This window comes from Cnephaeus nilssonii, assembly GCF_951640355.1.
Source record: "Cnephaeus nilssonii genome assembly, chromosome: 13".
Classification (NCBI taxonomy): Eukaryota; Metazoa; Chordata; class Mammalia; order Chiroptera; family Vespertilionidae; genus Cnephaeus; species Cnephaeus nilssonii.
This window is the reverse complement of record NC_137084.1, coordinates 53,847,253-53,871,367: the sequence shown is the minus strand read 5'-3', so window position 1 is coordinate 53,871,367 and position 24,115 is coordinate 53,847,253. Positions and strand designations below refer to the sequence as shown.

The 24,115-nt window shown below is 43.0% G+C and overlaps 1 protein-coding gene across 17 annotated transcripts in view; it reads left to right on the top strand.

Annotated features, from left to right (window-relative positions):
* The window catches only part of SYTL2 (synaptotagmin like 2), a 112,200-nt gene that overhangs the window by 13,620 nt on the left and 74,465 nt on the right, over positions 1 to 24,115 (top strand). Inside the window, exon 2 of one of the 17 annotated variants that reach the window (XM_079789227.1) lies at positions 12,638 to 12,807. The exons of 15 other annotated variants lie outside the window; for them this stretch is intronic. The gene's annotated coding sequence lies outside the window, so the exon portion shown is untranslated. Of the gene's footprint in view, positions 1 to 12,637; positions 12,813 to 24,115 lie in introns of all 17 variants that reach the window. One more of the 17 variants, XM_079789226.1, reaches the window with a different exon arrangement.

Below are 24,115 nucleotides of genomic sequence, written 5' to 3'. Positions count from 1 at the left end.
TGTCAATCATAGCCGTGATGTGACCACGTGCTGTCCTAGGAGTCCTCCTAGTGAATCATCAAAACCTGGGCTGGTCTTGGGGATCCCCTTAACACACCATGAACTGTCACAAAAGCAGAGCCCCCCCCCTTCTTTTTTTGAGCCAATATTTCAGAGATATTAAAGGCTCAGAGAGGTTACTGGTCCTTACATCAGAGATGAGCCCAGTTCTTAAGGCTGTATGTTCATAGGCAGGATATCCATCATGTTGAGCTTCTAGTGTGTCTAATATCAGCTGGGTCTTTAACATGAATCATTTCCTTTAATCCTCACAAAGATCCTCAAAGGTAGGAATTTCAAGCCATAAAATGCAGATAAGGAAAGTGGAACTTAAAGAAGTTAAATATTTGTCCAGAGTCACACAAGCAATGAAGTGGTGCACTTGGGACCCAAGCCCAGGCAGGTCTCACTCCCAAGTCAGTGTGGGGCCAGCCCCCCCACCCCCACCCCACTGTGCTGCCACTTTGCTGCCAGAACACAGTGGTGTGACTTCATAAAATCATCATCATTATATCGGCTCTTTTACAGGTGGCCAAGTCTTACCTGGCCTCAGCAATGTGAAGTTTGGAGAAGTTTTAGCTTTGGGTGCCTGGCTGGGAGTTTGAGAGGAGAGTTCCTTGGCGATGAAGCTTATGTGGGTGCTCTGTGCTTGTGTCTTGCCTTTTCTGGGTCCTGTGGGCCTCCCAGCATGGCATCTCCCTGACTGTATTCACATCACCCAGCAGTGAGCTATGATCTGCTGGGTGTGTGTGGGTTTGGGTGGGGGCAGGGATGATATGCTCTGTCATTTTTAAAAAAATATATTTTTTATTGATTTCAGAGAGGAAGGGAGAGGGAGAAAGAGATAGAAATATCAATGATGAGAGAGAATCATTGATTGGTTGCCTCCTGCACGCCCCCAACTGGGGATTGAGCCCACAACCCGGGTATGTGTCCTTGACCAGAATTGAAACTGGGACCTTTCAGTCTGCAGTCCGACGCTCTATCCACTGAGTCAAACCAGCTAGGGCTGCTCTGTCGTTTTATCAATTTCAAAGCAAGCTTGCCTGAAGTCTTCCATCCTGACAGATTTTGAGCCAAAGTTTCTCTGAAAATAACCTGCTTTATTAATTTGAAAATAAATGAAGAGGGTGTTTTGTTTTTTTATGGAACTACTAGAGGCCTGATGCATGAAATTCGTGCAAGGGGTTCGACCTGCTGCCTCGGTCCTCACAGCCCCGGCTTTGTCCAGAAGGTCATCCGGAAGGTTGTCCAGAAGGTCCTTCTGCCAACCGGTCTAATTAGCATATTATGCTTTTATTATTATAGATAGGGAGAAAAATAGAAATGGACAATGTGGGGTGTCCCCTTCTATTCTTATCAGTTTCATCCTGGGAAATGTTTTTTTTTTTTTAAATAATTCTTTATTGTTGAAATATTACTGGGAAATGTTTTCATTTAACATTTCCTTTAGATGATCAGCACGCTTCAGTCAGGAAACAAGGTCTTGGACTCCAGAGAGCACAGTGGAAAGTGCTGACCACGAGTGAATAAATGCAGCCCCTCCTACAGTGTCCAGCACAGACTAGGTACACAGTTAACAGCTGTTGAATGAATGTGAATGGGCATATCTTACCTCTTTTGTTTTCCAAAGGACAGAGTAACTTGGGTTCTAATTCCCATTAGTGTGCTATGGCTAAGGAAGGGAAGATTCACTTTTTTTTTTAGGTCAGATGTGGAACCTGGGGCGAACTACAAATGGTTTCTCTGGCGGGGGGGAGGGAGGGGAATACAATTTTATTTGGGATGCTGAGAATAGATTTAGTCTCGGTAGTAATAATAACAGCTACTGCTTATTTGGTGTTTAATATGCTAGACTCAGTGCTTTATACATACAAACTCCTCTAATCCGCACATCACACTTCTAAGTAGATCCTTTATTCACGAGGAAGCTGAAGCACAGAGAGGCTAAGGCACTTGCCCACGGTAATTGCTAAGTGGTAGTTCGGAAACATAAATGTGGATACCAAAGAGCAGATGCTTAACCCTTTCCTTAGTGATATCATAAGGGAATAGGAATGTAGGCATTTATCCCCATTTCTTATTATGGGAAAATACACATAAAATTTATCCTCTTAATCTTTTCTAAGTATATAGTAACTTCAAATACACTCACAATTTTGTGCACTGTCACCACCATCCAGCTCCGTAACTCTTTTCACCTTGTAAAACTGAAACTCTATACCCATTCCATTAAACAATAATTACCGATCCCACCCTACTTATAGCTCCTGGCAACTGCCATTTTATTTTCTGTCTCTAGATTTGACTACTCTAAGTACCTCATATAAGTAGAGTCACACAGTTATTTGTCTTTTTGTTACTGGCTTATTTCATTTAGCATAATGTCCACAAGATTCATCTATGTTGAAGCATATGTCAAAATCTCCTTCCTTTCTAAGGCTCAATAATATTTCATTGTATGTATATACCACATTTTGTTTATTCATTCACCCATCAATGGAAACTTGGATTGTTTCCATGTATTAGCTATTGTGAATAATATTGCTATGAACATGGGTGTGTAAATATTTCTTTGAGACTTTACTTTCAATTCTTTTGGACATATAGCCAGAAGTTGAATAGCTAGATCATATGGTAAATCTATTTTTAGTTTTCTAAGGAAATGCCATACTGTTTTCCACAGAGGTTATACCAATTTTACACTTCTACCAACAGTGCACAAGGATTTCAATTTCTTCACATTCTTGCCAACATGAATTATTATCTATTTTTTTTATAGTAGCAACCCTAATGGATGTGAAGGTGGATTCTCATTGTAGTTTTGGTTTGCATTTCCCTAATGATTAGTGATGTGGAGTATCTTTTCATGTTCTTATTGGCCATTTCTATATCTTCTTTGGAGAAATATCTATGCAAATCTTTTGCCCATTTTTAAATCATTTTTGTTGTTATTGAGTTTTAGGAATTCACTATATATATTCTGGATATGCAATCCATATATATATATATATATATATATATATATATATATATATATATATAAAATCATATAATCCCTTACCAGATATAGATTTTCAGATATTTTCTCCCATTCTGTGGGTTGCTTTTTCATTTTGTTGATAGTGTATTTTGATGCATAATTTAAAAAATTTTTTCATGAATTTCAATTTGTCTATGCCTTTGGTGTCATAGCCAAGAAAGTGTCAAAACCAGTATCATGGAGTTTTTACCCTATGTTTTCTTCTAAAAGTTTCATGGTTTTAGGTCTTAGATCCATTTGGAGTTAGTTTTTATATAGGATATTAGGTAAGGGTCCAACTTCATTCTTTTGCATGTGGCTATCCAGTTTTACTTATTAAAACAGCATTATTTGTTGAAAAGACTATCCTTTCCCCATTTGATGGTCTTAGCACCTTTGTCAAATATCATTTGAGGGAACCTCGGCATTTTGAAAAGCCACCTAGTTCTTAGTATTTCCTGGTTTTATTAAAAAGAAAGGGCAGACCATGGACTCCACTTTCCATGAACTCCTGGAGCAATTTCTGGAAGTTCTGCTTTTCTTTGACTTCTTTGTAAACCTCAAACAATTATTTAAATTTTCATTGGAAATAAATGAGAATTCATGATTGAGTCTTCTTGTACTTTCCCCCCTGAACATAATGATCCCCGCCCTCCCCTTCCCCCCCCCCCCCCCCCCCTGCCACCACATACCAGGAAAATAGTAGAATCACACACAAACAAGCAGAGGAGACTTTGTAGACTCAAGGTCCCTCCTTGGACACACAATGCCCAATTAGGAATTTGGGTCCTTTTGAGTTTTGTGATATGAAAATCTATTCTGTGATCTTGGACACATAGCCAGAAGTTGAATAGCTAGATCATATGGTAAATCTATTTTTAGTTTTCTAAGGAATTGCCATACTGTTTTTCACAGAGGTTATACCAATTTTACACTTCCACCAATAGTGCACAAGGATTTCAATTGAGTCTTCTTGTACTTTCCCCCCTGAACATAATGATCCCCACAGCAGGTTTTATGGCTTGTTCTGTGGTCCTTTAGAGTTTGAGTCTGCACTTTTGAGTCATTGCAACATGGGGACTGAGGAATTGCGAACTCTTTTCTCTAATGAGTTGCATAGCATCATTCATTAAAGATGGCAAACCATTGTCTTCTTATTCTGACATGTTTCCAGTTGTGCTGGGCTTGTTTTTCAGAGCACATAGTTATTTTTAATTAAATATTTTACAGAGTTCATGTTTCCATTGAGAGAGGACACCGACTAAATGTGAACATGCAATTGCTTGCCAGATTCCAGCCATAGATTCCCTAGCCTTTTTTTTTTTTTTTTTTTTTTTTTGGTAATTGGATTTTTTATTTGTGCAGAATGAAATAATGTGACAGCTGTGAGGCCTTAACCCATGAAAACGCCTATTTATTTGACTGTTGGAACAATTTCCATAACAAAAAATGTTGAGAGCATGTGCTTGATTTTTAAGGACAGGTTTATAAAACATAAGCCATGAGATATATCAGCTTACATTTCATGGATGTTATAAAAATTTGAGGTGGCTAAAACTTTTTTCCATGTCTGTCTCTTGGAAAAGGTTTATATTTCTAAGTCCCTGAAGAGGAAAAAGAAAACTGCTCATCTCTAAAATATAGAATCTGATTAATAACCATTTTCAAATTACTTCCTTTCTTATAAGTATTTGTATCTTGTGATGAAGAATGAGATGTAGTAAAAGCTCTGAAACAAAGAATCTGGGCACCGGAGGGGATTCAGCTGATTAACAATTTGCTTTTATGATTACTTCTCTTATGAAATCATGTTGACTCTGGTTTATTGTTTCCTAAAGGTACTTGTCCTAAAAGGGAAAACAGTCCTTCTGGAGAATTCAAGGTATTTAAGGTGACACACTTCAGAGGAGCCCCATTAGGAGATAGTGTGCATTAAATGGACTAGAAAATTAAGCTCTACGTTAAGAGAGACATGAGCAACCCTGACTTGGAATAGAACACAGAGGGGCAAAGGACATTGGCTGTCAACTGCCTCCACTGTCCTGCCAGACGGCTGATTCTAAACTGTCCCAGAAGAGTGGTTTTGAGGGAGCTGTGTGGGTAGATGCCAGGTCAACCCTCATTTGAAGACATCCCCCAGAGAGCTGGGTTGGTGTCATGGTTTCGCTGGTGAGTTATGTCTTTCTAATCTCCTACAGGCGTTCCCTGGAGCAGACTCCACCCCTCATCAGACCCTGTTCATCTGGCTTCTTTTGACTCTTACTGGGTACATGTCCCAATTTAGTATATAATAATAATCTGTCCTATAGAGTTCACTGATTACATACTGTGTGTGGGTTTGATGTCGACTGTCAGCTTGTCCAGGTTCCTAATCCCCTTCTCTTGCAGCTTTTGTATTCGTGTAACAGCTGGTAGAATTCCCAGGGAATGAGGTTGGGAGTGAAGAGTCTTTCTTAGTTTCAAGAAGGGGGGGGGGGGGTGTGGGAGAGAGAGAGAGAGAGAGAGAGAGAGAGAGAGAGAGAGAGAAGTTGAGAGAGAACTGTGATTAGCTGCATGTATTCCCTTCCTTATGGGCCCAAAGTTTAGGCATATGACCCCCACATAGTTACTGTCAACATCTTGCTAACCACACTTCATCTAGGACTTTGATGTAGGCCAGAGGAGAGGGAGTGAAGTGGGCACTCATGGAGTTCTCAAGTATGTATTTGAAGAGCGACTGTAGGCGTATTGGAAAACAGCTGTTTGCTGTGTCCACAGTGGGCAGTGCAAAAGGGAACAGATGGCAGATTAGCTGGTAAAGACTTAGATGATGAAGGGCTGGCCAACCTTGAGGATAGGAAAGATGTGTAGAAGTCATCTATCCCAGTCGTTATCCTACAGGTGAGGAAACTGAGGCAGGGGCGACTTGAGTGATAAGTCCAGGGTCACAAAGCTAATAAGTAGCATGGCCAGGTGTTAAATCAGGGTTTTCAGGTTCTCAGTTTGGTGTTTTCCTGTAATTTTCTATATCCAATCCTTAACCATTGCAAAGGTGGTGACTAGATGCTCAAGTGTTCTATCCAGCAAAGCTGAGAGCTTTTCCTTTCTGGACATTTTTTAAGACTAGGTGACTGTCTTTCTAAGGAGTGTAAATGAAGTCCAGAAAAGAGTGGAATATTTTTTTATTGGCCATGAGATATATCAGCTTACATTTCATGGATGTTATAAAAATTTGAGGTGGCTCCAGAATATTTACTGAGAACTTTTTGTTTTGGAAGATACACATTTGTTCAACTGTACCATTTCTTCTGCCACACCCAAACTTCGTCTCTTCAGCCTAAAGTGTATTCTAGGACCTTTGGTTTTCTCCTCTGCTGTGGCATTGTGATGAGGCAGGAGCTGCCACCACCATTGGGCACACTCCAGTTTCCCTAAATAGACAAGCAAGAACCCTCAAGCTTGCTCTTTATCTCTCACATGTGGGAGCCCGGGGACCAGAGGAAGCTGCGGGGAAGCTGTCCTTGTAACGTGGATGAATTTAGAATGAAAGAGAAAAGTGTTTGGTGTGTAGTAGTCATTTAATAAATAATTATTGGACGAAAGAATTGTGGTGCTTCTCCCATTCTTCCCTCGCAAGTATAGAGCTGGAAGGGACAAATTCAGCTCAACCTCTTCATTTTATGGGGGGAAGCAAGTGAAGACTAAAAACGTTAAGTAATTTGCTCCAAGTCATACATCTAGTCAGGGCTGGGGTTAATTTAAGCCCATGTCATTCTGTGTCTTGCTATTACGTTAGGTTGAACCAAGTGAAATGGCCATCTGTATATTGTGTATTGGCAATTTTGTGTGGTTCAACTTAATATGTTTGAAGGATCAATACTGTATACATTCTGAATAACCTTGGCCTTCTTTCTGAACCAAGCAAACACATGGTAGTGTAGCTTAGTGTGAAGATCAAGAATATTGGTTCTGAATCAGATGCTCCTGGCTTTACATCCTTGGTCTTTGTAAGCTGGAATTTCCTTATCTATATAAATATTACATGCATCACTCAAACTATTTCAAAGCTTAGTGAGATGGAGATTCTTTGGAGGCCTTCGTATAGTGCCTGGCACAAGGTAATTACCTAATTATGATTATGCTATTATTCACCGTATTAATAAGAAAGAGAATAAAACTCATAGGCTTTGAAGAGTTAAAATCCTTCTGGAGCCCTAGCTGGTTTGGCTCAGTGGATAGAGCGTCAGCCTTTGGACTAAAGGGTCCTGGATTTGATTCCAATCAAGGGCATAGGCCCAGGTTGCGGGCTCAATCCCCAGTGTGGGGCATGCAGGAGGCAACCAATCAATGAGTCTCTATGTTTCTATTTCTCTCTCCCTCTCTGAAATCAATAAAAATATATTTAAAAATTAAAAAACAATCCTTCTGGACAGCACATTTGTCTTTTCTAAAATTGATGGCACATGAGACATGTCACATCTATGCATCTAACGTGGACATATCTTTATATTCTATTTCATGTGCCCTGCTGGTTATAGGACTACATTTGGAATGACATTCTATTTTTAAACCTTTTCATTTGACAAATGAGCTGTGGTACATGCAAGGTCGTCACAGTAGAAGTAACGCCAGCATGTGTGAGTATGCTGGATTAGACCAGCGCTCTGCGAAGGGGGCACCTGTTTTGTCCCCTGTAACGGATAAGTCCTTCTCAGTCTCTAGCAGAGGCCAGGTGTAGAGTCCGGGCTCAACATGCCGTTGACTGCTCAGCCGACTGAGTTAGTATATTCTGTTAAAACCTGGACCCTGGAACCACATCCAGTGTTTGTCCATCCCTGCCTCATGGGTCAGCAAACATCTCTGCTGCCTGTGCTTGGAGACACCCATGTGTAAAGTATTTCTCAGAGAACTCCTCATGACCCAGTGACACATCCAGAGCAAACATGTTTGCAGACAGCTGCCCACTTAGGGGAAAAGTTATGATCCCGTGGGTAAGAGCGGGCTAAGGCACTCCCAGCCCCGAAAAGGAAGCAGTGGACTTACCCTGAAAACAAACACTTCCCTTGCAGAGAATATAAACAGAGGCCCTCCCTCCTTCCCAGTACCACCAGCCCACGGTTCTAGGAACCATAGGCTTTTGGGGGTGTCTTCCCCTGGTGTGTGTGCCGCCGTTGGACAGGACCACTGCATGGCGCCATGGAGGAGGAGAGCAAGCCCCAGGCAAGCCCGCTTCCGTAGTGATTTGTGGAGAGAGGGACCGGTGTACACTGTCCTCACTGCTATCAAAAATGCCCTTATTATCGTCCCCTTTAACTGCCCTCCTCCCATTTACTCCAGCCTCTATCTCCATTTACGTTGCCCGTATTCCTTTCGTGATATGGAAGCAAAGTTTGATCTCTAGAGAATGGTGCTAAATGAATACAACAGCACTTACTTATTGAAAAGATGTAAGCTTACTAACAACTGGCCGTCATTCTGAACTAGAGAGAGAGAACGGGGGCCTGGAAGTATCTGTGGAAGGATAAAAGCCTTTATTGAGCATCTATTTCAGTTGACTGGGAGCTAGGCTGTTTATGTACATCATGTCTCCCTCGCCTAGCCACCTTGCAGAACTAAGTATTACCCCCATTTGACAAGTGGGAAAGCTGAGGTTCAGAGAAATTAACTCAAGCTCACACAGCAGAGAATCAGTGCAGATCTCCGACTGCCGCTGTGTGCGCTTGCTACCACCGCAGGCTCAGCGGGAGGCGAGCTTTTATCTCGCGGTAGGCCTCTAAGGCAGGAGGACTCGGTTGAGAAAATTGGAGCAAAAGCATTGTGAATTTCCGGTTTATCCAGCTCTACTCTGAGGAGTAGAAAAATGCATATATTTCTTCATTCATTTATTTAAAAAAACCTTTATTCAGTCTCCAGGCTCAGCATTGTGCTAGGCATTAGGATGGTACCAAAAAAGATGTAAGACATGGGCCCTGTTTCAGGAGTTTTTATTAGCTAGATAGGGAGATATGAAAGCCCTGAAATGTTTGTCCTTAATGTAAGAACAGCAGTTAGATCGTATGATACCAAAACCATTGGTGTGTTGGGAGTTCAGAGGTGGGAGAGTTCTATGTAGGTGGTTAGGAAAGATTAATGTGTTAATACACACACACACACACACACACACACACACACACGCACGCACGCACGCACACACAAGTGTGCACAAAATTGGTGGTGCTGATGGTGACAGAGGAGCAGTTGCTTCAAGATATTTATTTTTAACTATGTAAGGGGCCAGGTGGGTTCTTGAAACGTCTGGGGGAGCACTCTGTAAAGAACATGATTTGCTAACCACTATGCTGTACATCTGAAACTAATACGGAATAATATTGAATGTAAACTGTAATTGAAAAATAAAAAAAAATTCTTATGTAATTATAAGAAATAATTCAGAGAGAGCTATGTACTTTTACCTATTTCCCTCAATGGTAACATCTTACACAACTATAGTACAATAATTACTGTACAAGAGTCACAACCAGGGTATCTTCATCAATATAGTCCTGATTTCCCAGTTTTATACGTACTGGGGTGTGCGTGTGTGTGCGCGTGTGCATGTGCGTCTGTATCATCATCATCATCAAGCTATTGATCAGTTCCATCCTCACAAGGATCCCTCTTATTTTTCTTTTCAACCATACGCATCTCCCTCCCACCTCCCCTACCCCCATCCCTAGCCCCTGGTAACCACCAATCTGTCCTGCATGTCTATAATTTTGCCATTTCAAGAATGTTGCATAATGAAATCATATATGGTATGTAACCCTTTGGGACTGTATGATTCCCTTGAAATTCATTCAAGTTGTTGCATGTATTTTTAGTTTGTTCCTCTATTCTTTAGAAGTATCCGATGGTATGGATATACCACAGTTAAACTATCCCCTGTTGAAGGACATCAGGGTTATTTCTAATATCTGGCATTACAAATAAAACTGCTATGAACAGGATTTTTTAATACTATTTATGTGGCCTAGTTGTGTCTAATCTGAAGCAGAATGTGAAGTGGGGGTCACTGTCACTCCTTCCTTGGGGATATTTTATTCTTTCACTTAGCACTCATTCATGAAGTACTTTTTGAGCTCGGTATTGTACTACTTGTGTTCTATTAAGAAACAGATGAATGAGCATTCCCTTTGTTGACTCATGTACTTGAATGACCTACAGCTCTCAGTATATAGCTGCTTCGGATAAATACAAAATAAAAATCCAGTTTGTGGTTCTCCTTTAAGCTCCTGTGGACTCTAATAGACCCCAAGAACTAAAATATAGGGGTTTTACTCTCTTTAATTCTCCTGGACCAGTTCAGACTTTCTATAACTTTACATGATGATTTAAAAACTCATTTAAAAATTTTAAGTCAGTTTTTTGAATTATTTTAGAAATAGAAGAATGGAAGAAGTTTCTTGTTTAAATATCTGCCTTTCTTTTTATAAAATTGGTAGACGAGGTCTCTTCTTTCTAGGAGATATTAGGCACCTGCTAGATACTGCCTGTCGGAGGCGAGAGGTGAAATCCCACTTCCCCTTGTTTTCCATCCCTGAGGGAGGTTTATTTCCAGCTGCCCTCAAACAAGCTGTGTTGTTTCGTGGAGCTCAGACTGAAACTATGCCCTGTCCACTCCGGTATTTGGGTATTTAGTAAATGTCTCGTTTCTATTAGTTTTGTTTAGAATGACAAACACCTCTCCCCTCAGGTGACACTAAATTTCACAGAGCGGAACTCATTGGATTTGTGCCTCTGGCTTTTAGGGGACACTCCAGGGCTTTTCCCTTGAGCATGGACCATGCATGGTTGTGATTTCACTGTGGAGTGGGTGTGGGACTTCTCTCCGCTTACATTGCCCTTTTCTCACCTCCCACTCCTTCCCCCTTCCCCCCCCCCCACCTTGAAGCCTCTTCTGATTGCTTCCAATAAGAAGTAATACACACATAAGAAGATGCTGCAGTAGATACGAGCAAATGCTGCTGTGTTGCAGCGGTAGAAGGTGTGGTGTGAGGAACCAGGCTGGCAGACACTCGGTTATAAACTCAGACGATGGACACATTTTTCCCTTACCAGCTCTGTGGAATTGTGGGAAGAAATTAATACTACCATTTAAGATGATGTGTTGGGTTTTTGTTTTTTTTTTGCGTAATTTTTTTTTTGTGGTAAATATGGAAGACTGGTAATCTTTTATGCTTCTGATGTGCACAAATCTAATAAAATGAACATGTAATAAAGCTAAGCCCCATGATGATATCATTTATTTCCATTTGATAGTAGTGGCATTTGAAAGCCATTATTTTGGGGAATAATGTAATCCTGGCAGACTAGTTCTCCTTGATCTCCTTGGTGTCTCCTTCCGCTTTTTTCTTCTCTTGTGTCTAAGATGAGAAAAAATCAGTAAGGCAGAGGACATTATATCTTTACATAAGATTATCTCCCCCCGCATCTCTGTTAATTTGCTTATTCCTCTCTGAGGCACATTCATGAGGTTCACCACACTCTTCTTTTCCTCTTGGTGGCTTTGGCCCTTCTCATGGAAGAATACGGCAGAAGGAATTTGAGGCGATTAGTGGTTAAGTAGCCCTTAAAGTCCACCCTCTGTTTTCAGACCATCGTGTGGCTTCCTCTCCGCCATTAACGTTTCACAAAGCTTAGTCTCAGTTTATCTTGAGCTCATCCATCACTCTTCCTGGGAAAAGGTTTCTTTTGCCCTCTGACTGGGTCAGAGTTCTGCCTGAGTTTCAGAAAAATGACCTTTCCGTTACCTGGTGAAGGTTGATTTTAGGACACTGCCCCAGGTCGAACCAAGAAGTTTGCCTGGTGGCACATGGCCCCAGGGCTGTTGTGGTTGAACAGGGCCTCCTGGGGCCACTTGGGGAAGTCCAGTCTGAGGACATCTGGGAGCTGAATCTGCCAGCGGTTAGGAAATGAGTCAAGCCAGAGAGTTTGCAGAGCAGAGAGACAGGGGGCAGGAAGAGCTCAAGACTTACTAGTATAAAGCACCACCAGGCCATCTACACCAGGCCAAACCAGAGAAAGACGCTGCACTTTGTGACACCTTTGTCCAAGAAAGGCAGGTGGCGTGCTGGTCAAGAGTCGGGGTACAGGGGCCTGATTGCCTAAGTAGAGTCCTGGTCACCACTTAGTAGTTAGTCTCTCCTTCCCTGTTAAATACTTGCCTCGGGATGGTGGCATGAGAAAGTTAGTGAATGAATCAAAGGGGTTAGAACAGTGTCTGGCAAATAGTAAGTGCTATGTGAGCCTTTGATAGTCCTACTGTTGTGATTCATAGGAAGTCATTTCACCCAGTTTGTTATTTATTGTCAAGTCTAAGGGGTATTTCATTTGATTACAATGTCCCACTCTTTAGAGGAGCCTGATCACTGCGGAAAGGGGGACTGTGTTAACCTGCTCCTGCAAGATCGGGATGGTGTTATTTGGGGCTTTGAGATAAAATGAGAAGTGTGCTCCTGAGTTATGGGGCCATGGTCCATTGTAGCCAAATTCTGTTGTGGCCTGAATTTGGCTCTTTCAACCGCAGGGGTCTGGGAGTAAGTTCATCTTTTTTTCCAGCACCGAAATTTACAGATGAGGAGAAGGAAGCCCCAGAAGGTGAAGTGCCTTGCCCAGCATCGCACAGCCAGGGAGTGGCGGAGCTGGGAGCAAACGGCCATGCTAATTCCCAGGACACGGTTCTTTCACTGAAACACGGGTTTGCCACAATCCCGGCCTCTCCCTGCCGTGTAAGGTACCTAATGAGTCTCCCTCACACAGCGTGGCCTTAGGAGGTCTTTATTGATTGACCTTTATTGAATAAAAATGTATAAGGTAAATGTTTGTTTTCTTCTGAAATCCAAGTTATAGATTGTTTTACCTAAATAATTTCAGTTTTCCATGATAGCTTGATTATTTAAGGTCTACTTCTGCTAGGAAAAAAAGAATAACATGATTTCTGTGCATATTACCTGACCCCCATATGTTTTTTAATTTTTGAAGTGAAAACTTGAAATTGTATTATCTCAGTTTGTAGAAAGTAATTGATATCTATAATATACACACATCTATATATGACATAGTATTTAAGAAGACAGACAGGGGTGAAGTTAGTTCATGTTTCCGAGCCCAGTTCCTCTTCTGTAAAACAGGAATGATAATGATACTTTCTGTATAGTAAGGCTTTGTAAATGCTCCAGCTTGGTGGATGGTCATAGAAACAGCAGCAATAGCGATAACTTCACATATAATCCTGCTGTCCCCCTCCCAATAAGCAGCTACATCTGAGCCAAAATAAGCTTTGTTAGACTATCCTTTTAGGGGGAGGGTGCCTGAATGTACCCACCCTTTGGGCACCAGAAACCTGGCTTTATAGTCACTTAGCAACCATCTTTTCTCTATATAATAATAGGGCGAGGATTCTCAGGATTTCATAAATTGGTTGCAGATGATTGAGAACTAATATATTCATATGTTACATGCATCCACATATATCCATATGTAAGCTCTTCTGTATTTAGAATGGAAATGTTTCATACTTTAAATAGGCAGAGTGTGGTGTATGCATCCTGATCCTCCTCACTAAGCTCAGTCATTATGAGCTGCTTGCTGGAGGACAGACTTCCAGTCTCCATCAGTGGATGTCCGCTTCTGATGAGCTTCTCAAGAGGCCAGGAGGCTGAAAAGATGCCAGAACTGGTTCTGCCCTCCAGCTTAGGATCTCTGTTTCTCTTTGTTCATTGCATTCACTCTGCAGTAGGTTCCGATGTGATGGAAGAGAAGGTTTAAAGTCCTTCTGGTGGGAAGAGTCCCTTTCAGCTTCAAGTCCAAACTCCAAAACCACTTCCTGGGTAACACCATCAATTAGTCCCTGCCTCCACCCCATCCCCACTGCTTACCAGTTGATTGGGGTTAGGGAGGAAGGAGATTGTTTAATCTCATTATGCCCTATATTGTGTGAGCTATATCTGTGAATTTTATCTCGTAACCGCTGATGACATAGATTACCTGAAGAAATAAAATTGGAATCAGAATTCTAGAGAGTTGACTAAAGTCTCAATAGGGAGAAGTAAAACCTGTAATTCTGCTAAGAGTAAACCTTAGAGTTCCTGTCACCTAAATTCCTTACCTCAAAGAGGTCTGCAGTGTAACTTGAATCTCACTCTGTGTGTGTGTGTGTGTGTGTGTGTGTGTGTGTGTGTGTGTGTCTGAGATCTCCCCTCTCAAGCACCTCCAGCCTTATTCCACTGGCTCCCTGACTCCTGTTCTTTGCCTTAAATCCCATTCTGTCTGATATACAGAGCCCAGACCTGTTTTACTAAGCCCTCCTGTAATTTTGAGGCTCTATCATCACCTTGAAATCTTTCCCAGGCCTTCTTCTCCTCTCCCTTCTTACCTCAGGAGCGGGTCCAGGTTGCTCATTAATTACATTCTTGAGCCTTGGTAACAATGCATGCAGCCTGGGAAGCATGCGATTAGTCACACCCACAGAGAAGAACACTCGGAGAAAGCCAGTTAGCTCAGTAGTTACAGCTTTGGCTGAGAGTGCCCAGGTCGGGGTTTTCACCCTAGCTCAGTGGCACAGACCCCACACCCCATCACCGCATGTGCGCCCTCTCCCTGGTAGTCACTGTGAGCGCCAGGGAAAGGCTCAGAGCCACCCTTTTCTGCTCCTGAGGAAAGCACTCAGGGCTCAGATGCTGACTCTTGACAGAGGCTAAAGAATGTTCACTCCTTAAATGAAAGACCGTGTGCTTCTGTGTGTACATAAATATAGGCATCCTTTGGTTTTTCTGCGCTCCACCCTCTCTAAAGCAGGACAGTGCTGTCTTCTGCATTACATCCAATGGGTGCAGGGTTTGAATTGTCTGTATCTGAGCCCATGTTCAAAGCCTAACTCAAGTCCCACCTCTTCCTGGTTCTTGCCACGATCGCTTTACTTCCCCACCATTGACACTTAACTATACGCCTTCATCTGTCTGTAGTCCTTCCCCCCTCCGCCCCGCCCCCCCCCCGCCCACTTGCAAATGTGTTCTCTTCCCAGCTGTGTGACCTCGGAAGCCCCCTGACCCTGCAGAACCTCAGTTTTCATATCAATGAAAGGAGGACTATGATGACACTGATTCCTACTTCCAAGAAGAGCGCATAGGCTAGAACCGTGGTCGGCAAACTGCGGCTCGCGAGCCACATGCGGCTCTTTGGCCCCTGGAGTGTGGCTCTTCCACAAAATAGCATGGCCTGGGGGAGTCTATTTTGAAGAAGTGGTGTTAGAAGAAGTTTAAGTTTAAAAATTTGGCTCTCAAAAGAAATTTCAATCGTTGTACTGTTGATATTGAGTTGTATCTGTTGACTAATGACTAATCGTTGTATCTGTTGACTAATGAGTTTGCCGACCACTGGGCTAGAATATAGTGTAAACCCTTAACATTGTACAATTGGGAGTTGTTGTTATTGCTGGGAGCCAAAATCTTCTCCACAGGAATCAGTTCTTACTACTGAATCGTTGTGTCCATTGTGCCTGCTCCAGCCCCAAACAGAGGACACGCTCGGTGAGGAAGGAAGGAAGGAAGGAAGGAAGGAAGGAAGGAAGGAAGGAAGGAAGGAAGGAAGGAAGGAAGGAAGGACAGAAAGAAGGGAAGGAAGACTTTTAGCAGTTTTTATGTCCTATTTTCCTATTATTCTCTCCTTCCGTTCAGCTATAGCTTATGAAAAAATGTTTAGTTTCTAAAAAGGCATTTAATACTGGGCTGCGGGTGGACCTCCCCCCGCCCCCCTCTACTCAATAGCTTCCCTCTGCATCTCCTTCTCCCTCAGCAAACTTGCTAGCTAGCTGGTGTTGGAATTCTTCTGACCAGTGGCTCTTATGCCCATGAGAGAGGGGAAAATCTCACAACTGGAAGGTACCTGAGAGATCAGAGGCCAAATGCCTCATTTTACAGGCCTGGTCGCTCAGAACCTCAGCGTTTCAGTCATTAGTGGCAGAGCAAGGCCCAGAGCCCCATCTTCAGCTGCTCCTGCAGGCAGGACACAGACTAACTCTAATAAAGTGGCGATGACCCTTTTGCCTGCCTTGGGAGGGTGTTTTAAGGATTGACTGATACTATCCGGCTCTTCCCCAGGTCCGTGCATGGATTTTTGTGTTCATGCGGGTTTAGGAAAAATAGATTTGCTGATGCTGCAACAGCATACAACTCCGCCTGCTCTCCACACTTGAGGAGTTTGTTTATATATGTTGGTAAACTGGAATCACGTAAAGAATAAAACCCCCTCTGTTCCTGGTTGCCTTACACATCAAGTTTCACAGCCTTCTCTACTGCACAGCTTAGTGTTCTGGGCGTGGGAGGGTTTGCAGGAAACCCCAGCTCCTCTTTGCATCTTTGGTTCCTTCTCGGGGCACTTGTGTGCCTGCTCCTTCCTTCTACCTTTTCCATCGCTTTCCTGTGTGTTGGACAGAACCCTGGGGCTGGCCAAGTGTGTCCAACTCTCAGCCAGCAGGCCGCATGCCTCGAGTCTAGGCAGACCTGGGTTCAAGTCCCAACTCAGTAGTTTAGGCAGGTCCTTTACCCTCCATGTGCTTCAGTTCCCTCACCTGTAAAGCACAGACGGTACTGCCTACTTCGTTGGTTTGCCTTGGGTAGAGATATAATGTGTGTAAAGATGGAAGAAGGTATTGGAGAGAGATAATGTCTGTTTCTTCTCCAACCTTCCCATCAAGTCCAAGTCCTACCTATCAATGAACTCAGTTCTTTACCTCCTGTAATGCATGTATATATCTTTGAACATTATTAGTAGTTCATAAGGCATTTTGTATTTCTGTACAAGATTTCATTCTTTCTTTCTGCTTTTCATGATGTTCCAGGGCTTGGCCGAGAATTTTCAGAAAGCTTACTGTATAATTTATTCCTTTTGGAGATCTTCCTTCCTCTTAGTAAAAAAAAAAAAAAAAAAAAAGCCAAAACCTCACCAACTTGGACATCACTTCTAAATTTGAATCTGCTTTTTAAAAAACTGTGGTTCAGTTGGTTTAAAGAGGGGTTCCTCAGGGACAAATGTATATTTTTCAACCCCAAAAGATTATGTCACAACCCTAAATAGCTATATATATTTCTCCTAATAAGGTAAAGGCTTGGAGATTGTTTTCTTTCTCACTGTTTGAATAGAGAAAGTATTTCTTAAAAAAAAAAAGTAATCTCAGTTCTTTTGGAATAGCACTACAAAATGCATCTGGTCCTCTGGTGGAATCTGGTACCGTGTCAACAAACATTGAATGCTGGGCTCAGGGTCTGATACTAGGAGTACAGAGGAGATGGGGGGCAGGGGGGGGGAACACTCTACCTTCAAGGAGCACCCAGGCTTGTAAGGGAGACAGCTAAGCAAACAGACCGTCGCTATAGAATGCAGAGTCCCGTGAGACCACAGAGGAGACGATTCTAACCCAACTTGTGAGGAAGGGGCTAGAATCGCCTTCCCAGCAGTGGTGACACCTGGCCTGTGTCTTGAAAAATGAGTAGGAATTAAGAAGCTGGGAAAGGGCATGTCAGGCAGAGGGAGCTGCATGTTCTAAAGGCACAGAGGTGTCAGGTAAATATAAGGAACCTTAGGTATGGTGTAGGGCAGTGGTCAGCAAACTCATTAGTCAACAGATCCAAATATCAACAGTACAACGGTTGAAATTTCTTTTGAGAGCCAAATTTTTTAAACTTAAACTTCTTCTAATGCCACTTCTTCAAAATAGACTGGCCCAGGCCGTGGTATTTTGTAGAAGAGCCACACTCAAGGGGCCAAAGAGCCGCATGTGGCTCGCGAGCCGCAGTTTGCTGACCACTGTGTTAGGGGAAATGGAGAGGAAGGCCGGGCAGATTGGGAGAGGCCCCAACACCAAGTTTGGATTTTATCATGAAGGCAATGAGGAGCCATTGAATGTACCTCCCAGGGAGTCTTATACCAGGAGGAGACCTTAGGGGTCAGAGTCTAGCATTTCATTTTACAGATTTGGGAAACTGAGGCCAAGGAAAGGGAAGTGGCTTCCTCAAGGCCGCACGGGCAGTTAGTGGCTGATAGCATACATCCCTATACAGACCCAGTGGTGCCTGGGGAGTGGGGCAGCGGGAGCCTTCACGGTGAAAGTCCAGTGTTGACCTTGTGAAGGCAGATTCTCATAGGAATGTTCAGACGAGGATTTATCATGGGGACTGCAGGGTTCGGGCTAATGACCCTAGCATGCCTTTTTGCATATTATTCCCTTTAAAGGAAAGGTCATTGCTAGTTAGAAATGCTCTTTGGCTATTTTTAGGCTCTGTGGTAGGGGGAATTAGTGGAATTCCTAAGGTCAGCTCCAGCTATTTTTCTCCAAAAGACCAGCTGAATTTTTTTTTATGAGACTTGCTCATCAGGGCTTTCACCCTTCTGTGAGGCATTGTGCTGAACCCTGAGTCAGCCTGGCTTGGGGAATCAGTAAGGGAACCCGAGTTTGGAGACAACTACACGGGGGTTTGGGATGGTTGTTGCCCCTTTTCGTGTTAAGTGCTAAGGAATGTTCAGTGCTATCTTAGATGTGGTTGGTCATTTCTCATCCCAAGGTCCTTCTGGAGTACAACGACGACCTTAATGACAGTTGGATTCTGATGATGCATGTTGTCATGTATATGAAGGGTCTGCCATGATGCCTGAGCAGAGGTGGTGCTGACCACTTACGTGACACCTATCATGCGGGACTATCACCTCCGAACACTTGACAGACAGCAAGTCAGAAATTCCTTAAGGTTCCTGGGCAGGGAACTTGCCTGTGGTTATTCGGCACCTGCAATGACAACACTACTTGCTATTGTGTTTGGGGGTTTATATGAAGGCAGGTAAATTGAAAGCACACTTCATTTATTTTAGAATGCACATGAACCCCTTCTCTTATCCAGTCTATGGATGTCAGCCTGGAGCTCATGCTGTCTTAGAAGGCGAACGGATGAATATAATTGTATAAATAGGTCATCTTGCGGTTTATAAAATGTCTTTCCATACATGGTCTCATTGACCCCCTGCAGTGATTCAGCAAGGGAGGTGGGCAGGGGTAGGTCCCAATTTTAGAAATGTGGAAACTGAGGCTCAGGTAAGTGCTGCGTTCACGGTCACCAAGCTAGTAAGCGAACGACTAGATTTCAAACCAGATCTTGATTTTAAATTTCATGGTGATGCCAGCTAGAGGGAGGGGAGAAAGGGCCATGATTCTGCTTTGGCGTAAAGTGGGGTAAGGAATGCCTTTAAAGGAAGGTAATTCTGTTGCGTATCCAGCCAAGGAATGTAGGAGCATCTCCAGCCCGGGATTCTAAACAGATGGAGTGAAAGGGAACTTTGTTCCACTAGCTGGGGGAACAACAGCTGTTTGCTGAGCTAGGATCTGATGACATTACAATAACAATGTATAACTTATGCTAATGAAAACAATACTCAGTTATTGTTGGTTGGGGTGAAGAGTAGTTGAGTTGCATTAAGCAAAGAGAGTGGGTCTTGCAAAGTTTTCATCTTAAGAATTCCGCCTGCCACGGATGATCAGAAAGAGCCAGTGTACGTCTCCCTGCTCTCTGAAATGGAGAAAAAGGAGGCCATCCTTACTACACACAGAGCAGGGAGCCTGAAGAGATGCTCCCAACATTTCACTGACTTATTCGATATTTAAGTTTTTTTCACTGCTGCGTGCAAGGTACTGGGCGGTTACTAAAATGAAGTGGACATAAATCCTTCCTTTACGGAGTCTAGAAGTGGGAATTTGATGTGTATGTAAATTGCTATAATGTTTGTGTAATTATTGAACACTTTTTGTGTTGAGCACCTATATATGAGCTTTAATCTTCTCAACAACCTGGCAAGATAGGTATGATGCCCATTTTACAGATAAGAAGCCTGAGGCTCAGAGAAACTAAGTAACTAGCATAAGAGGGTCTCTGACTCTGGGGCTTGTGCTCTTTCTTATTTCACATGACAGTGTACAGATAAGTGCGCTGAAGGCTCAGTGAAAGAAGTAGCTATGGCCAGCTTGTGGAAGGAGTATTTGTAAGGGGAAAAGGGGGCTGCAGGAGCAGTTCATGGAGGAGGTGTCTTTTAAGCTGGGATTCGAATGGTGGGTAAGGTTTGGATGTGTGATATATAAGGGAAAGACATTCTAGGTGAAGAGAACAGCAAGAACAAAGTCTGGCAAGGATAGCATAGAGGTGATATTAAGTAGTTTGGCTGGAGCTCATGAGGTAGGAATGTTGAATAGGAAGCTTGGAACCAGTAGGATGTCGATACTAGAATAAGGAATTTGGACTTACTCTGCCATTAGGGAAGAGCTAGGGAAGGTTTTTAAGTCAGAGTGTGGCATATTAAAGTGGGGCTTTGGAGTATAAATCTAGCTGAATTGTGTATAGTAGAGAGAAATGGGGAGACCCAAGAATGAAAAAGCTGTGTTCAGAGACAATTATGAAATGAATGGTAGAAAAGGAGAGAAAGGGTTGAATTGGAGGGAGACTGCAGAGGTTCAGTCAACTGAATCTGGCAGCTGATTGGCTATGGGGCAAGGAGAGGAAAGCTTCCTCCTCGCTGTTGCTTATGAGGATGTGTTTCGTCAACAGAGCTCCAGGCAACAAGCTGGGGATTCAGAGATGAATACAGCACATAATCTGTCCTCAGGCTGCGCACCGGTTTCCTTTTATTGCTGTAACAAATGACCACAAACTTAGTGACTTGAAACAACACAGATTTATTATCTTACAGTTCTGGTGGTCAGAAGTCTGAAATGATCAAGAATCTTAAAATCAATGGTTCTTAAAATGAAGAAGCTGGCAGAACTGAGTTCTGCTGGAGACTCTAGGGCAGTGATGGCAAACCTATGACACGCGTGTCAGCACTAACACGAGTAGCCATTTCTAATGACACGCGGCTGCTGAGGCAGCCACATGCAGAGGATGAAACATTTGCTGCTCCTGAGAATGAAACATTTGCGAAATAATGTTTTTTCCTCAAAGTGACACACTACCCGAGTTATGCTCAGTTTTTTGGTAAAGTTTGACACACCAAGCTCAAAAGGTTGCCCATCACTGCTCTAGGGGGAAATCTGTTCCTTTGCCTTTCCCAGCTATTAGAGGCTGCCTGCATTCCTTGGCTTATGGCCCCTTCCTCCATCTTCAAAGCATATCACTACAATTGCCTTCATCCTCACATCTCCTCCTCCTGACCATCCTTCTTATAAGGACCTTCTAATTACATTGTATCTACCTAGACAACCCAGGATAATCTCCCCATCACAAGATTCTTTTTTATAACGAATTTAATTGGTTAATAAAATTATATAGGTTTCAGATGTACAATTCTATAATATATCATCTGTATATTGTCAAGTCTCTTTCCATCACCATTTATCCCCTCTTTACTCTCTTCTACCTCCCCCACCCCCTTTCTCTCTTGCAATCACCATACTATTGTCTATGAGGTTTGTTGTTGTTTTTTTTTTTTTTTGCTTAATTCCTTCACTTTTTTTACCCAGCCTCCCAACTCCCCCCCTCCACTTCTGACAGCTGTCAGTCTGTTTTCTGTATCTATGAGTCTGTTTCTGTTTTGTTTCTTTTGTTCATTAGATTCCACAGATGAGTAAAATCATATAGAACTTGTCATTCTCTGACTGGCTTATTTCATTAACATAATGCTCTCCAGGTCTATCCATGCTGTCACAAAAGGTAAGATTTCCTGCCCTTTTATAGCCCAGTAGTATTCCGTTTCGTAAATGTACCACAGCTTTTTTATCTACTCATCTACTGGTGGGCACTTGGGCTGCTTCTAAATCTTTGCTATTATAAATCACACTGCAATGAGCATAGGGATGCATATATAGTGTTTCAGGTTCCTTTGGCTATATTCCAAGAAGTGGAATCACTGGGTCATAAGGCAGTTCCATTTTTACTTTTTTGAGGAAACTCTATACTGCTTTCCACATTGGCTGCATCAATCTGCCTTCCCACCAACAGTGCACGAGGTTTCCCTTTTCTCCACATCCTCCCCAACACTTGTTTGCTGATTTATTGATGATAGCCATTCTGATGTGTGAGGTGACACCTCATTGTGGTTTTAATTTGCATTTCTCTGATGATTACTGATGTTGAGCATCTTTTCATATTTCTGTTGGCCATCTATATGTCCTCTTTGGAGAAATGTCTATTCGGGTCCTTTGCCCATTTTTTAATTGGATTGTTTGTTTTTATTGGGTTGAGTTTTGTAATTTCTTTATAAATTTTGTATATTAACCCCTTATCAAATGTATCATTGGCAAATATCTTCTCCCATTCAGTGGGTTGTCTTTTCATTTTGTTGATGGTTTCCTTTGCTGTGCAAACCCATCCCAAGATTAATCACATCTGTAAAGTCCCTTTTACCGTGTAGTACCATATTCAAAAGGTTCAGGAATTAGGATGCAAGCATCTTTGGAGGACCATTATTCTGCCTACCACAGAGAATTAACAAATACCGTACCTCCATGGAAGATAACTTGCCAAACTTTTTTAGTCCCACTCTTGTAACCTTTCTTTTCCTCTGTGCTGTTGAATTGTCTTGCTTTCCCCGTTTAATTTATGTTTTTCTTTCCTTTATTCAATAAACGAGGCCCTGGCTGTATGCCAGGCATCATGCCGGGTGCTGGGAACACAGGGATGCCAAGGCACCTCTCTGCCCCCCACTAGAGGAAGCAGAATTGGATGCGGGCTATTAATGTTGAACCAGAGACCAAGATGTCAAACACTTGACTTTTGATTTTCTAAAACTGAGAAGATTTAGAAGAATTCTTGGTAATTTAAAAATGAGATCCTCCCATCCAACCTCTCTACTGCCAAAACCACCATCCCCAAATTTAGAATATTCTTTGGATCTCCTCAGAGGCCTGGTGGGAAGGATAGAGGGGTGCTTGCGGAAACCAAGAATTGGACTCCTTACAGTGGGGTGGAAGGTTAGGAGGCGGGAGACTGTATAATGGGGAGAATAGGCGAAGCAGCAGCAGTAACACTCCAGCCTGCAGGCAGCGTGGGGAGGTGATGGAGTTAGTGATGGAGGAGATGCACTGTCCCCAGGGGTTTAGGAGCACGTCTGTGTCCCACCCCATTTTATTTACATTTACGTCATGCTCACAGTAACCCTGTGACGTGCAGCCCACGTGGTACAGACCAAGAAACAAACCCAGTGTCCTTAGGGGAGCTGCCCAAGAACTAGGAAAAGGTGAATCCCCTCCCAATTGTTGACTCCAGAAATAGTGTGTTCCTCTCTGTTATCCCGCTCTTATGTCTGGGGTATAGTGCATGGATGTTGTAGGCATTATCCACCTACATCCACTTCAAAATGTGTCTCTTTAGAGCAGAGGTGGGGAATGTCCAGCCCAAGGGCTGTGGAAGACCTGAGAAATCCTTTATCTGCCAAGGCATTAGGGGTGAGTTAACTAAATGTTTGAGCAAATACAGCAGGCTAATTTTTAAGTTGATCATTCTACGTGGCCCCCAAATGATGTTACAAATATCCAAATGGCCCGTGGTGGATAAATGGTTCCCCACTCTTGCTTTTGAGGATGGAGAGGAGCAAGGAGGACCTTGCACAGGGTAGCATTTTGATGTCTCTTTGGGATAATTAACCTTTTGCACTCGGATGTCGAGTGTGACTCGACATGGTTAGCATTAGAATAAAGGAATCGAGAAAAAAGCAAGCGAGTGCAAAGGGTTAATGGCCTGGTCAAAGGGATTTGAGCATGTCTGGGACTAGGGTGAGGCAAGTGAGGTGCCCTGGGCACAAAATCTGTGGAGACAAGGACATGCCAGGGCTGACACTGCACATGGAGCACCCTGAAAGTGGGTGTCTCCTTAAATTTTGTGCCCGAGGTGCCTCACTTTCAAGGAGGCCTCAGGGTACCTCAGGTGTGGGTGCTATGCTGATACAACCCTGTCATTCTGTGTCCTTGTACTCTGCTTGCCTCACCCCTAGGTCCTTGATTCAAGCAGGGGCCCCAAAGAGGAGAGGACCTTTGGTTCAGTGATGTCAATGCTAGCTGCACGTTGC